This window comes from Nothobranchius furzeri, chromosome 12 (genome assembly GCF_043380555.1).
Source record: "Nothobranchius furzeri strain GRZ-AD chromosome 12, NfurGRZ-RIMD1, whole genome shotgun sequence".
Taxonomy (NCBI): domain Eukaryota; kingdom Metazoa; phylum Chordata; class Actinopteri; order Cyprinodontiformes; family Nothobranchiidae; genus Nothobranchius; species Nothobranchius furzeri.
The window spans coordinates 35,220,555-35,235,005 of NC_091752.1; positions in this window are offsets into that span (position 1 = coordinate 35,220,555).

Here is a 14,451-nt window from a genome sequence, read left to right on the forward strand (position 1 = left end):
TATCACTGTAACCTGGTTTGTATGTGCTGGTGCAGCTTGGACGGAGCAGCATGCGGGGTCTTAGTACTAAAAAACAAAGTTGTGGTAGAAACAAACACTAATCTAGAGTACTAAGGATTTGGATCTGCTAACAACTCAGTTGCATTCAAATGAAACCAAAATCTCCAACTATGACTGAGCATGTCTAACATGAACACCCTGAACACGCCGCCATTGTCTCTGGTGGCAGAACCAGGCTCACAAAGAGTTCTCAGTGTTTTGTGTTTAACCCCAAGTTCCGATTGTGATAAAGGGAATGCCACATATCGCGTAAAGTGGGCATGAATGGGTCCTCCTCTGATCGGAGAAACTGCCTGGCACAGGGTTGGCACAGAGGCCGATGAGAGCTTGGATGTTCTCTGTTGCCAATCCAGACGTCATGCGCCTCGAAACTCTTAGGAGTTCAAACCGTGTTCAGTTTCCAATCATGAAGAAATGCTCAAACATAGTTGACAGCAATGCAATAAAGCCACAGACTGTGATTAAGAAACACTGAAGCTGTTCTTTATGCTTGCTTGTGTGCAACATGAGTGCTTTTTGCACATGTTGTGGCACCCTTAGATCCAAATCTAGCACTGATAAACATCAAACTAATCTGTGGTAGGATTTATATATTTAAACATTATTTTATATCCATGAACATAATCAATTTATACTTATTTTTCTAATGAAGAAATTAGTCTAGAAGAAAACAACATATCAAATCTTTTTTTTTTTGTGTGTGTGTGTGTGTTCAAATAAATCCCTATTTATTTCAAAATATATTAAAACAAACGATTATTTTTTTATTCCCCTTTTGCGGCTGCATCACCCTAGAGCGTATGAAGCTCAGACTAGCTTGCGTTGTGGGACCACCATCCTCGTCCTGCTAGCTCGGCTAAAAGCGCTAGTAGGTAGGAACTTGGGCCTCGCGTCAAGCCTTGATTAGTTGCACAGGACATTGTAAACTACCAGCTGTGAAGGTTTCTATGGAACGGTGGAGGAATGGTGCATTTTTGGGTGAATATCATATCTATCTGGTGAACAGAGCATAATTATAATAATGATAATGATAAAAATGAATGATAATGACCTAAATGTTATCAAGTTGCTCCCACTGTGTGCAGGCCAGAACCACCTGACCTTCATTAGATGTGTCTGACCTAAATTAGGTCTCTAGTAACAGGAGTATGTGTACACCACGGCACAGTGTGCTGGTGTTTTTTCACAGAAAAACATAATTATTAATAAAAACAGATTATCATGATTTGGAGTCACTGTCTACACAATAAAAGAAAAGTAATTAATTATAGAAAACCATTTTGGAATATGGAAACAATGTTATTGTGCTAAATATGTTTGTGTACCCGTTACAGACCACATCTCCTTCTCACAATGATCTGAGCTTTAATGTCCGTCTATAGGCTGTGCTGCAAATATAACAGAGCTTCATACACATTGTCTTGAAGTGAACTTTGAACTGTGATTACATCGTTGTCACACACACTGTAGCAGATAGCTTCCCTTTTAAAATGTGGGTAAAATGATTTTTTTATAATTGGATTGTTTATGGCAATCACTTGCTGTCCTGAATAAGAAACTTATCATTTGACTGTGACAATGATTATGGGCAGAATTGACAAACTGATTAGATGAAAAAACAAAAAATGATCTTAAAAATAAAAGATCTTGGATTTTTGTAAGAATAAATTATAAATACTTAACAGGAAAATGTCAGATCTGAGATATAGAAGATAGCACCAATTCAGCAACTGTTAAAAAAAATAACAGAACCTCTTTAGTTTTCCTACAACTTTGTTATACATTCCATTTTGTCGACTTATTTGTCAGAGAATGTCACAACTGGTTCTTATTTGTTTACAAAGTACCTGCAAAGCACACAGACAGAACTGGTCCGCTATCAGAGGAAATGCTTCAAACTGGCAGCACACACACATTACATCATTTGTTTAAAATATATTTTATAATTGCATTTTCTACCTTAACTCTCATTGGGTCAGTCACTTGGGCTGAGACAATGACCTCTCTCATTCCCACACCTGTTGAATTGTCCAATGGTTTTAGGTATTTTGTGCACCTCAAATATTTTTTTTAAGTGCCATGAAGCGTTCAAGTTGAACTAGCATCCTTCAGTCATTCAGGGATACATTCAGGAGTCCAAGTGTTTTCCACTGTGAGAAGAGTGTCTTGTACTGGCATGGAGAACATCCAAGCCAAATATGCCTCCATGCTAGTTAAGTGCCAGGCAGTGCAGTAGGTCAAGAGGAGGACCCAGATCTAAGTCCCACTATGGCGACAAGTGGCATTCAACATGTCTGAGGTATCTGCTGGGGTGCAGATAGATGCTAACCCCCATATCGTTTCTGTTGTGAGCTCGATTGGAGTCCTGTGGTGGATTGAGATATGGATGACTGAAAGATGCAAATAGAGGCCCACTCCTGTAACACCGCATCTGTTCTTTCCACTGGGAAACAAAAATCAAAGAATACGAGTCATATGCTGTTACAGTATGCTGCATTATGGTTGTACCCATGCTCCCTGTAAAGGCTAGCTATAATAATTGGGACTAGTAATAATTAACACTTATGGGAAATAGAGGAGGGTCTCTAGTCTTAATATCACATCAAAAATTGCATTCAGCTATTTTGTTGAGGAAATATATGTGTTTTTGCTGCCAATCAGTTCGAGAAGATAACAGGATTTTATTCTTAGTTATCGCAAATAGATTTTGTTGGCATATTGTCATTAAAGCAAACAGGAGTTTGACATCACATTCTAATTAGCTTGGACATGTTTTAGATAAAAATGGATTATTTGATGGTGCTGAGTTGATCTACCTGACACTGTCAAATATATTCTGCTGATAAATATACTGTCTTGTACAAAAAGTTTGTACATAGATTGTACATGGTTTCTTTTTGTATTTTCTCAAATTAAAATGGATGTATTTGTGTTCTAAACTTTGAAAGACTGTTTTTTCTTGCAAAAATAAAGGTTCTTCGGTATCAGCAGGTTGCAGGCTGAAGCACGTGTCTGCTTGTATTAGCCATGTAGGACTTTTCTTGTTGCTACGATTACTGAAAACATAAGATCCAACTTCAGAAAAAGAGTAATTTACTATTTAATTCATTTGTTTAAATTGTTTGTAATTATGTTTTCTTACATGATCACATTGCTTTAAACATATGCATGAGCAGTTAATCTGTGTATAGCACAGTGCAAAAAATGATGTCAAGTAAGAATAATTTCTGAAACGTGAATTCACATTATCATTGGACCTTTGAAGAATTTAAAAAACAAGGTGAGCCAACAATCAAATCCAAGTCACTACTTGTTACGACTGCCGTGAAAACAGCATCAGTTCTTACATGTGTGCAAAGTTACAGATTGCATAGGTTTATTGTCAATTCTACCATTAGCTAAAGTGGTAATTATCTTTTATATGTGTGGGTTGTATTTGAGGCTTAACCTCTGATTCACTTCAGTTAAATTCAGGCTGCAGAAAACTGTTAGGTGTTGCAAGCCAGATACTGTGGTGAGACTAAGCACAGCAGCAAGACTGCCCCACCAGGTCAGGTAAAGACTTAAGTAGGCGTGTGTTTCCGTTCCATTGAGTGAAATGGTCTGGGTCAGAGTGATCTGTTGTGGGCCTGTGTGGACTGGTGAGAGTCAGAGATTTCAAGGCAGATTTTCTATTGCCAGTTTGATGCTTACTAGGCAGGCGGGGTTAAACCTAACGTGTACCATCCTGTATCGCCAACAATAGTGAGAAAAGCCAACCAAACTTTGCTACTACTTTCTGGCATCTTCTCACGCTTGTGTACTAAAAATGATACAAACAAACAGCATTCTGCTGTTTTATTTTTTGTTATTTTTTTTATGCTTGTCACAGGAGTGACTTTTTCTGTTCTCTGATCTGTGTTGCGTGAAGCCACCCTCTCCACCCTAGTCCAGTGGACCAACAACTGGAGTAGTTCCATGAACGGCGTGGTCCGGGTCAGTTGTACGGCTTGCTTTTACAACAGAAACAATTAAATAATAGAAGCCCGGCCCACTTCAGCCTGTGCTGAACCCTTCCATGGAACTGTTGCATTAAGTTTTGAGATTAAACATTGTCAAAGACAATAGAAGTTATAGTCAGCCAAATAAAATTGTGATTACTTTCTTTCAAAATTAAAAGATAGAAGAACCACCAGCTCTGAAATAACAGAAACCTGTCCGGCCTAGGTTTATCCTTGTACAGTTCCAAGCACCTTGTTCAGAGGTCATCTTCATCGAAGAAATCTAGCTTAAGAGACCAAGCTGGTTCAAAAATAAAGGTATCTAGAGCCAACTTGAACTAATACTTTTACTTGAGTTAAAAATTGAAACATCAGGCGGCCGTTTTTCACAGAAAGCCAAATGGTGGACGAGATTCAGCACAATGGATGTTCACATTCAGGGCACAGGAATCCAGGTTCTAGAACAAGGTTAGTGGACTTTACTTCACTCAAAGAGGTACTCGATTCAAACAGAAAAATGCAGTGACAATTTTCAAATCTTTAGAGATCTTTGTTAATACAAGCTAGGAGTTTTAATATATTCTGAAATTGTAGCACATAAAAAACACACAAAAAATAACACAAAATGTAAGCAACATCCAAAACACTCGTGGAAAAAGCACCCATCACTACGTCTGCTGCAGAGTACGTTTCTCAGGTGGTAATCAACACTTTCTTGTACTGTGTAAGAATAATCAAGTCAAATCAATTGTACCTACGTAGCACATTTTCGCACCGGCAACGAATACAAAGCAGATTGTAATACAACAGTAAAAGCAATAAAACAATAAATAAATACAAAAACTATGTGGACAATCATGGACCATCACCCTCCTGAAGAGCTGTGCCAAAAGCCAGGGTATAAACGTAAGTTTTTTGTTGACTGTTAACAGATTGCAAATATAGTTTGTCTCACAGCTAACAGCAGCTGTGTTGGAGCCATCATGGAGAACGCCATGTCCCCTTTTGGTTTACGCATGGTCCAGGGAACATGTAGCAATTCCTGTCCCACTAAGCCAAGCGCCCAAGACAGTGTATCTGTTGTCATGAAAGGAAAAGCGTCGCTATGCAGAGCCTTGTAGACATGGGATAACATTTTAAACTTAGCCCGGTTACAGACCAGCAGCCAATGCAAGGCCGCCAGCACAGAAGTGACATGCTCCCATTCCTTTGTCCTCAGTAAAAACCTCGCCACCACATTTTTGCAGCCTTGCAATAGAATACTGGGCCTCTCCAACATACAGGGAGTTACAATAATCCAGCCTAGGCTCGGTAAAAGCAGTGGAAGTCACAAAACAAATTAAAATTGATTGATTTATTGATTGGTTCATGATTGATTGACTGATTGATTGATTGATTGATTGATTGATTGATTGATTGATTGATTTGCTCATCTACCTTGAGAGCTCCATTGAGTCTCACCACAACATCAGTAACAGATTTCTCATACAGCGCTAACAAAGCTAGGTCATAGCAGTGGCTCATCACACTTCTCTCACAAGAAGGGGCTAGCTTTATTGTGTTGTACTGCTAATTTGTTTAGGTGTGTTTGTGTACTAGTGAGTGTAAAGCTGAATTCTTTGAGGATTCATCAGGATTGTTTGAACCTGTTATCCAAATAAATACAAACAGATTCAAAACCAACAGCTAGGCCTTTGATTGGTCTTAAACCAGCAGAACAATGAACACAGTTCCATATTAAAAATTCAGCATGACAAAAAGGGACAGAATTGCATGTAGAAAATTTAGGGTGCATTTTCACTCAAAGTGACAATGTGTATTTTTCTTACCTTTAATCTATACAAAAATCTGTCTAAATGTTGTTGAAAATGAATGATGTCCAGTCATTGGAAAATATCAGTGGCTTTGTAATATATAACCATTAGAAATCAGACCTGAAATACAAAGGGCGGGTACAAGTCTCTGGGGACGCCGTATTAGTTGCCATGTTTTACATGAGCCAGCTCTGGGTCCTTTGCCTTCCGATGACATCACACCACATTCGTAAAAGTTATGTTAGCACATTGGCACCTAAGATTTTGATTGGTCCAGACAAATTTGCAACTGTAGTTCTTGTGGTTGTAGTCCTGTAGTAAAAAAAACAAACAAAAAAAAACATTTTTGGAGAAATTGTATTTATATTGCCAAGGAAATATAAAATAAAAGCAAAAATATCAGTTGATCAACGGAGACCCTGAGCAGCTCTTATTTTGATGAAATGGGAAAAATGTAAAAGTACTTTATTGAACAAATAAACAACATTTTGAAAAACTGAATTTATTTACATAAGAACTAATGCAACATACAGCATTCCCCATTTATAGAATAGACTTTATTGATCCAACATTGAGGAAATTCAACAGTTACAGCAGCACAAACACTTAAGAGAATAATTTGAACAAAAATAAAAACAAAGGTACATGTATATACACATAGGCAGTAAGCTAGCATTGTAACCTTCGACCGCTAAAAACCACAAATAAAAATTAAGAACTTCTAGAACTATGCAGCAAATGTTCCACAAAAATAAACAACGAATGATGAACAAGAGTCTGCTTCTAGACCTGAAGCAGGAGAAAAAAAAAAGAAAAGGGACACACAACAATACAACCGGAACAAACTACCACTGTGTCAACCTGATGAGGAAATATAAAATCAACATTGTTTTATGGAACAATCACGATAATAAATCACTGTGCATTTAGTGCCAACGACAGCCGACATGTTGAACGTGCCCAAGTCCATACTTATGAGAGCACCATGTGAGCACCTGTGTGTGTACACGCGCTTGTTTATGTAAGGTTTCTCTATAGGAGCGTCCAATAGAGAGTGTGAGGGGCCACAGATCTGCCCCCCAAAGATGTGTAGGAGATGGAAGGAGCTCCAATTCTCAGAGATCCGGGAGCTGCCCCAGAATGCAGGGACCCCAGGGAGACTGTGGCCAGAAAAGCCCCTGCCTCCCTCGAGAGGTGCAGAGGATTGCTCCGGGGGGCCACAACCAGCAGCCGGCAGAGTCCCCGGAGATATCAGCGGCAAGCCCACAGGCCCGCCTGCAGCCTTCCACCTCCAAACTGGCCAAGCCCAGAACCCAGCGATCCGGGACCCAGGGGTGACCAGCCCCGCCGGGGACCCAACAGAGCCCAGGGGCTCAGATCCCACCAGGCAGCCACCGGGATTAATCAGGCAGACGCCAAATATCTTAAACCCCCTGACCCGGGAGCCGCGAACACTCAGGCAGACCAAGGCACCACACTCCACACCTAGTGTGGCAGTGGGAGGGGAGGCAAAGATGTAAAGCAGCAAAAGAAGTTCCAGGAGAGGGGAGGACTCAAGGCCCCGCCTGACATATACAGTCACGCACAAACACAGTCATACACTCCCTCCCTCATGCTCACACACACACATACAACCTAAGACGTACAAAAATGCATGCCGGACACCCACTCATGCTCGCCATACACACCCTATTCACTCTGGTCCCGGTACTGCTGCACAAAGGGGACAACCATCACCGGTTCCCAGAGTTTGACCATTTCTGCTGGGGTGCTGATGAGCAGGCTCCACCGCCCAACGCCGAGCAAAGCGGCCCCAGACCCCAGCCAGATGGCCAGATCCCCCTCCTAGCCTCCAGCACCGGGAAGCCAAGCGACAACAGAGGTGTGCTAAGATCCTTAGTCACCCTTCGCCTGCTCCAATACCGTGTTGGTGCGTGTTGATGAGGTGTATTTGTGGCTGTGGTGGCGTAATGTATTTTTTAACTAGCAAAAGTCATGGCGCTATGCCAGGAAACTAAACACTGAAACTTTAATGCATTACCATAACAAAAGTAAAAACATTCAAACTCCTCCAACTTCTAGACTCTTGAAGATATACATACAGCATAAGCAGTTTTAGTGACCTTGTTGTTCAAATGGCTCCACCGGCATTCTATTGGATCGTGCCTTAGCCTTGATTTACGTTTGCTGACATGCTATTAGCTGCTCCATCACTTTCACCTGTCAGGCTGTCAGTCAATAGGGATGCACAGTGATGGGTGGGAATGACATGCTGTCCACGCTGGCTCATATATCTCCACGGAAACGCGAGCAGCAGATGAGCAAAGGACATCCTACCATGTATCTGACTGTGGTGTCATGTCTGTGCTGTGAATGTGCATCACATCAGCTTCTTAATGTCCACTTGGCCAACATAGAGCGATTCTGAGGCAGAAGATTCACTGGTAAAATAATCCTCTTTTCCTCCTGTGAGCTGTAACATGTTGCAGCAAAGCCTGCAGAGTGATAAGCATGTCACCAGATAGTACCAAAGTCACTTTTAACATTTATGTGTCACAGAAATGTTTACAACTTCTGATGCATTATGCTAAAAATTGTCATTTGTGTGCAAAACATGAAGCCTTTGAGTTGTAACGTTAGCATGACTTCTCAGACAGTAACCCACTCCTACATTATAGTGAGAAATTAGTGGACATCTCAAATGTCTCTGAGCCCTGCCCTCCTCCTCCTCCACACTCCTGAGCTGAAGTGTGCAATTTCACACTCCAAATGTCAAACAGCTGCTCCGCAGGAGAATGTATGACCCACCCTGGCATTTGTCCTCATTTCTCTCTCAAATGTGCAAACACTATTACCCTTGGGTTATCTTAAGTGGTGTGGTGAAGATTCGCAGCCTCTCCTGTCTACGTCTTGCCACTCACACCATCAAAACACGACAAGCGGTGGGGACAGAGCTGGGGTAAAAAGATGGAGTGAGGCAGAGGGGGAAAACGATGGAAATGGAGCAGATGTTTGTGTGGCTGCTGATTTGTGGCCCGATAAGGATGCTACACAGGCAGCTGGAATTGATGGCTTGTTAGTGAGGACAGGCCCCTCTGTGAGATGTTTTCAAAATGATTGATTTACAATAAAGTGGCTCCGGGTGTGTGCATGCAAGCAGAACTGATGCAGATCGATCCCACTGAAATTGATTGATCAGCCATTTAGCTTGGCAGTGTGTTTACCGAACGAAAGCGAGCAGGACTCTCCTCCAGGCATCTTCCCTCCCCATAAAGCAGAGGAGAAATGCCACCTCTGGGCCTGTCTCATTTCTCTAGCGATGGCAGGAAAAACAAGCCATATCAGAGCACACGTCATAAAAATGTAATCATATAGTGAGAAATACTGGCATAAACATTTACGATTATGTACTTTATTCTGCCATCAAAGCGCCTTCTGCAACGTGGAGATACTATGCCTTTAAAAATAATGACTTACCTGCTCCATGCAGAAGGAGACATGCCGGTTGCCTTATCTAAGTGTCACATTGAGGCTTTTGGGAAGAGGGCATACAACAGGCTATATGTTATATGCTAGAAGTGGATTTCTGTAAACAAGCGGCTTCTTCCAGGCCACGCTTAAAGCTGACACACCAACAATCTTTATCTTAGCCATTCTATTATCATTGAGATTACTATTATGCACAAAGCCGAATGGCCCTGAAGTGGTAAAACCCATAGTGTGGTGTATGTATTTGGCAATTTGAGCAAACACTGCACAGAAGGGGTTTCTGCATGGATTTTATAAGGAGTTTTACAGATGAATATAGCACAAGAATGGTGTTTATCATGTGACCCCTGCAACCTTTCAACACTTCCAACCTGCCAAAACAAAGCTCTCCACCTCTCAGCAAAGGACTTAAATCACCTGAGCTCACTCGGCTCATCCGGTTATTTAGATAATTGCCAACAAGAGTAAGCTTTTCCATTCTCTGGACAGCATGCAGCAGGCCCAACATGTCCCTCATTAACAATTTTACACACTTCGTCGCAGCAAGAGGCTGTCAGAATGCCAATAATATTTACCGTCTGCTGTGCCGGCTATTCAAGGGACTGATTGTTGTTGATTGCCCTGGCAGAAGCGAACAACATCCAAAACCTGAGATCCCTACAAATAAACTTCTGTTTTTTTAAGGAGCAAACTGTACTTGCATCCATGAACCAGTAAGTATCACACGGAAAAGATTGTTCATGTAATCCTTCTTCAAAGCTGCTATAGTAAATTTGGAAAACAAGTTATCTTAAAACATTATGTTCATGCCTCTTAACAGCTTTATATATATATATATATATATATATATATATATATATATATATATATATATATATGTATATATGTATATATACTGTATATGTATATAGATATATCTTTGTACATATATACATATATACTGTATATATATATATATATATATATATATATATATATATATATATATATATATATATATATATATATATATATATATATACACATATACACATATATATACACACACACATATATATATGTAAAGGGTTAATTTTACATCTATTTAATGAACCATAAGACATGAGATTCCATAGTGAATGTGAAATCCATCTTATGGATCTTTGGGTACTTTTAACCAGAGGATTGGAACTTTTTATTGCAGGGATTATGTAAAAACTTCATATTAACTCGGAGACAACAGAAGAGTGAGTCAAGTTTTAAAAGTTTAAAGATTTATTACTAAACAAATTAAAACTAGACTAACTTTAAACACTAAATGTATGGTGTAACTAAGGTGAAGTGAGACGGAAAATGGTGTAGCGTGGAATGTTGTTCAGAACCAGCAAATCTGGAGAAATGATTAGTTTTGATGGGAGGGAAGATGATGTCTTCGCGCTAAGCTTTAATTCAGAGATTCATAAACACATAAGACGCCATTCTGTCGGTCTACGTACCCTTGGCGGAAGTCCCCGTCTAGATAAGGAGGTGTAGAGGTCCAGCTTGGACCTTTCTGAAGCCGAAGCCTGTAGAACAGCCGCGGCCGCCGACCAGTCCAGTCTTTGAGATACTTCCGGGTCACGACAGTTTATTGGCATCTAGCAAGACCCAAATCGGGGTCGTGATGGTTCAGCTTTTATTCTGGAAGGAACCGTTGCAGCAGTTGGAACAGCAACAGATTTTATCCAGCTTGTCGTTGGTTCTTTCGGCTGAAGAGTAAAGTTACGGATTGGCCACTCTGACAACTTCTCTAGAACGCTTTGAACTGGTGTTAAAGATGATGTGGGCATAGTTTTATGCTTCGGATGTTTTGGTGGAAAACAGTCATTTCAGTCCATTACATATATATTTATGTAATTATTAGTGATGCACCGATATGACATTTTTTGGCCGATACCGATATCCAATACTAAGATCACTGTTATGGCCGATAACCGATATCTGCCAGTACCGATGTACTGACATTAATGCTTCTAAAATCAGCAGATTTTGTACAGAATGAAAATTATTAAAGCTGAATTTATGTCATTATGTATACACACCACGCACACATTTATGGTTCTGAGATGATTACCATCACTGTCACATGACTAAACAAATACACATCAACCCCCCAACCCCCCCCACCCCACCCTCTGAAACAGGCAAACGAATGGAGACAAGATGGAAAAAATATCGGTTGTTAACTCATTCACTGCCAGCCATTTCCTGATCGGTAAAGCCCTTCGCTGCCAGCGTTTTTCAGTGTTTTTACTGTTTTTTTAAGAGTCACAGAACGTTGTGCGCTAGGATGATGTCGATGTCCAAACTACCAAAACAAAGCGGAGACTCACCTCTTACATCAGGAAGAATTCGCACGTTTCAGGCATTATCCTTTCTTTCATAATCCGTTGTTGAATTGCGATTGGCAGAAGCTTTTCCGGTTCACGCCTCACTTTCTTTTACAGCAACGGCCCAAAACGATCTCCTAACACATGGATGTTCTGCGTCCCGGTCACGTCACGTGACGTGTGACGGTGGCTCGTTCCGATGCCCACAAAAGATGCAAGCTTGTTTGCAGATTCGCTGGAGCAGCTTTAAATATAACAACATTCTGAAATCAATATTTATAGAAATCTGTCAAGAGTCCATCTGAGCAATTTTTCTCTATGCTTGAAAATGACCGTACTTTTTGCTTCATTTTCCAATCGAGAAAGTCAGCTTTAGATGTCATTATGGGTCATTTAACCAATCAATGAGCTACAATATTTAAAATTATTTGCCAAAAGGGCTGGAAGGCAAGTAAATGGAATGTCTGTCATGGGAGTATTGAGCCTTCTCAGCCAATTCACCCAGTCTGTAATGATTCCCACGACATTGACATGAAAGATGTTGACACCAATTACACAATCTCCCTTTTGACCCCTGACAATTTTGTCTGGAAGCGTTAAACATCTCAATCCAGCACAAACACACTCGCTGGCTAACTTAAATGTGTCAATATCTGCTGCAGCGTGTCAATGAAGCACATAGTTTGTGCCTCTGTGTGAAAGAGACGGAGAAAAGAGAAGAGATCTAAAGTCCAATCCCCATCTCAATTCATCTGTGATAATAGTTTCCATGACGATGAAGCATGCGCGTGCATCAGTTGAGGCACAGATAAACAGTGATCCTTTACGAAAACAAGAAGGTCATTACAGCAGCTTGTCAAATCAATGCCCAGTGTGTCCAAGTTGATTAAGACATTTCTCCTCAGCTCTGACACTCCGTCAATAGCAGCGGGAGCACAAAGCGAGACAGGGGGGGGGGGGGGACCGGGGTTGTCTGTGGCAGAAAATGTGTGTGTGCTGGAAGGGAGGGCGGACACTCCCGATCTCTCTCCACGCACACGCAAACACACGCACAGAACTCAGATGATTGGAGTGAAATACCCATCAGTCAGGGAGCTGAGGTGGACTAATGATTCCCTGCGCTGCCTATTAGAACTACATGACAACTCAATGCTGCTCACAAAAAGAGAAATGGGGTAGAGAGTCAGGCAGGATTGAAGGGGGAGGTGAGGAGAGGGGAGTAAAGAGAAGGAAAAAGAGATAAAGAAAAGAAGAAGTGACCTTGTAGCAGCATCATTTGAGGCTGAATTAAATTGGCAAGAGCAGCTAATCTTTACCTCGGGGCGATTAACAGAATTACAGTAGAACAACAAAGGCACACGGGTTGGCTTCTCCTCTTTTTTTTCTGCCCAACACTGCCATTTGCAATTTGTGTTTAATGTCCTCTGGAGAAGTTCTTCGTTTTGCAACATGTTGCTCATGGTGGCGGTTTTGTATTTAAGATATAAAAATGAGTAAACCCCAATAGCTTGATGGTCTGATCAGAAATAAAGATTATGTTACTTAACCAGAAAGCGGTTTTCCATATGTCACATTCTTATTATTACAGGATTTCTTATTTAACTGCTTCCTAATTTGATCAAAAGAGCCGAAATGAACTAAGTTGTTATTAGTCAAGTTTTAGAGAATAAATAAAAATGTATTCTGAATCTTTTTCTTTTGTGAAATAAGTCAAACGTCTTTAGAAAGAAGTGAATCGCTTTACATTTGGCATATGGACTCACTCTCACATCCTCTTTCTTCTCACAGATGAGTCAATAAGTTTGAAACGCACACAAGGTTACATCTGTCTGGGTTTCAAACTAAAAGCACTGATACCGAAGCTGTTTAGCTGTTGCATGTGTAGATAAGAAGCAAAACCAATAAATCTTCAGCCCAGAGAATTCAAATCGAGAAAAGGTTTTGTGATTAGATCCATATTTTATGGACCGGGCATTACAAGCATTTTTAGAGCATTGGAGGATGTAGGAAAATAAACAAGCAACTTAAAGTTGCATTGGTATTTCAAATAAGCCAAATCCAGCAAAGCAAGACCATGTCACTGTTTATTTAAGACTTAAGAGCCTGCAACGAACGCGGTTCCACATGGATCAAAATTAGTTTTTGTCCAATGAGAGTGTTCACACTGGCTACAGTGAAGCGCAGATCCAGAAAGTGTCTGCATGTGGAGTGTCATGAAGTTAAAGAAAGTACATAAGCCAGACAGGAAGTGAGATGTGTTTCAGCAAGGTGCTTATTGTATATTTCAAAATAAAATCTGTTTGCTGAAAAGCAGTCTGACCAGAAAACAGACCGGCTCTGTGCAGCTTTTGGTGTGAAACTGACTTTCGTCGCTTTGGATAAAAGCATTTTCCAAAAACACAAACAAAAACATCAAAAAAGGGCTCTGAAAATACGTCGCCTCAGTTGAAGTTGCTGTGCGCTGGTTTGCACCAGACCTCTGGGCTCAGCACCAGCCAGATGAAGTCATCTGCTGGAGAGCCACGCTCTGAGAGCTGGCTTCTACACGAGCCAACAGCATCCATGGGGAACCGCGTGTTCGCTGACACTATGTGGACTTCATTGACTAAGGATGGTTCCCTCACATTCAGTCATGATTCAATGACCTGTTCTTTTTAGAAAGTCAAAAGTTTTTTTTCTTTAATTTTTGTTTTCCATCTGCCTTCCTGTGTAAAGCCAAAAAACAACTTGTTCCTAGCTTATACCACAGATACCAGACAT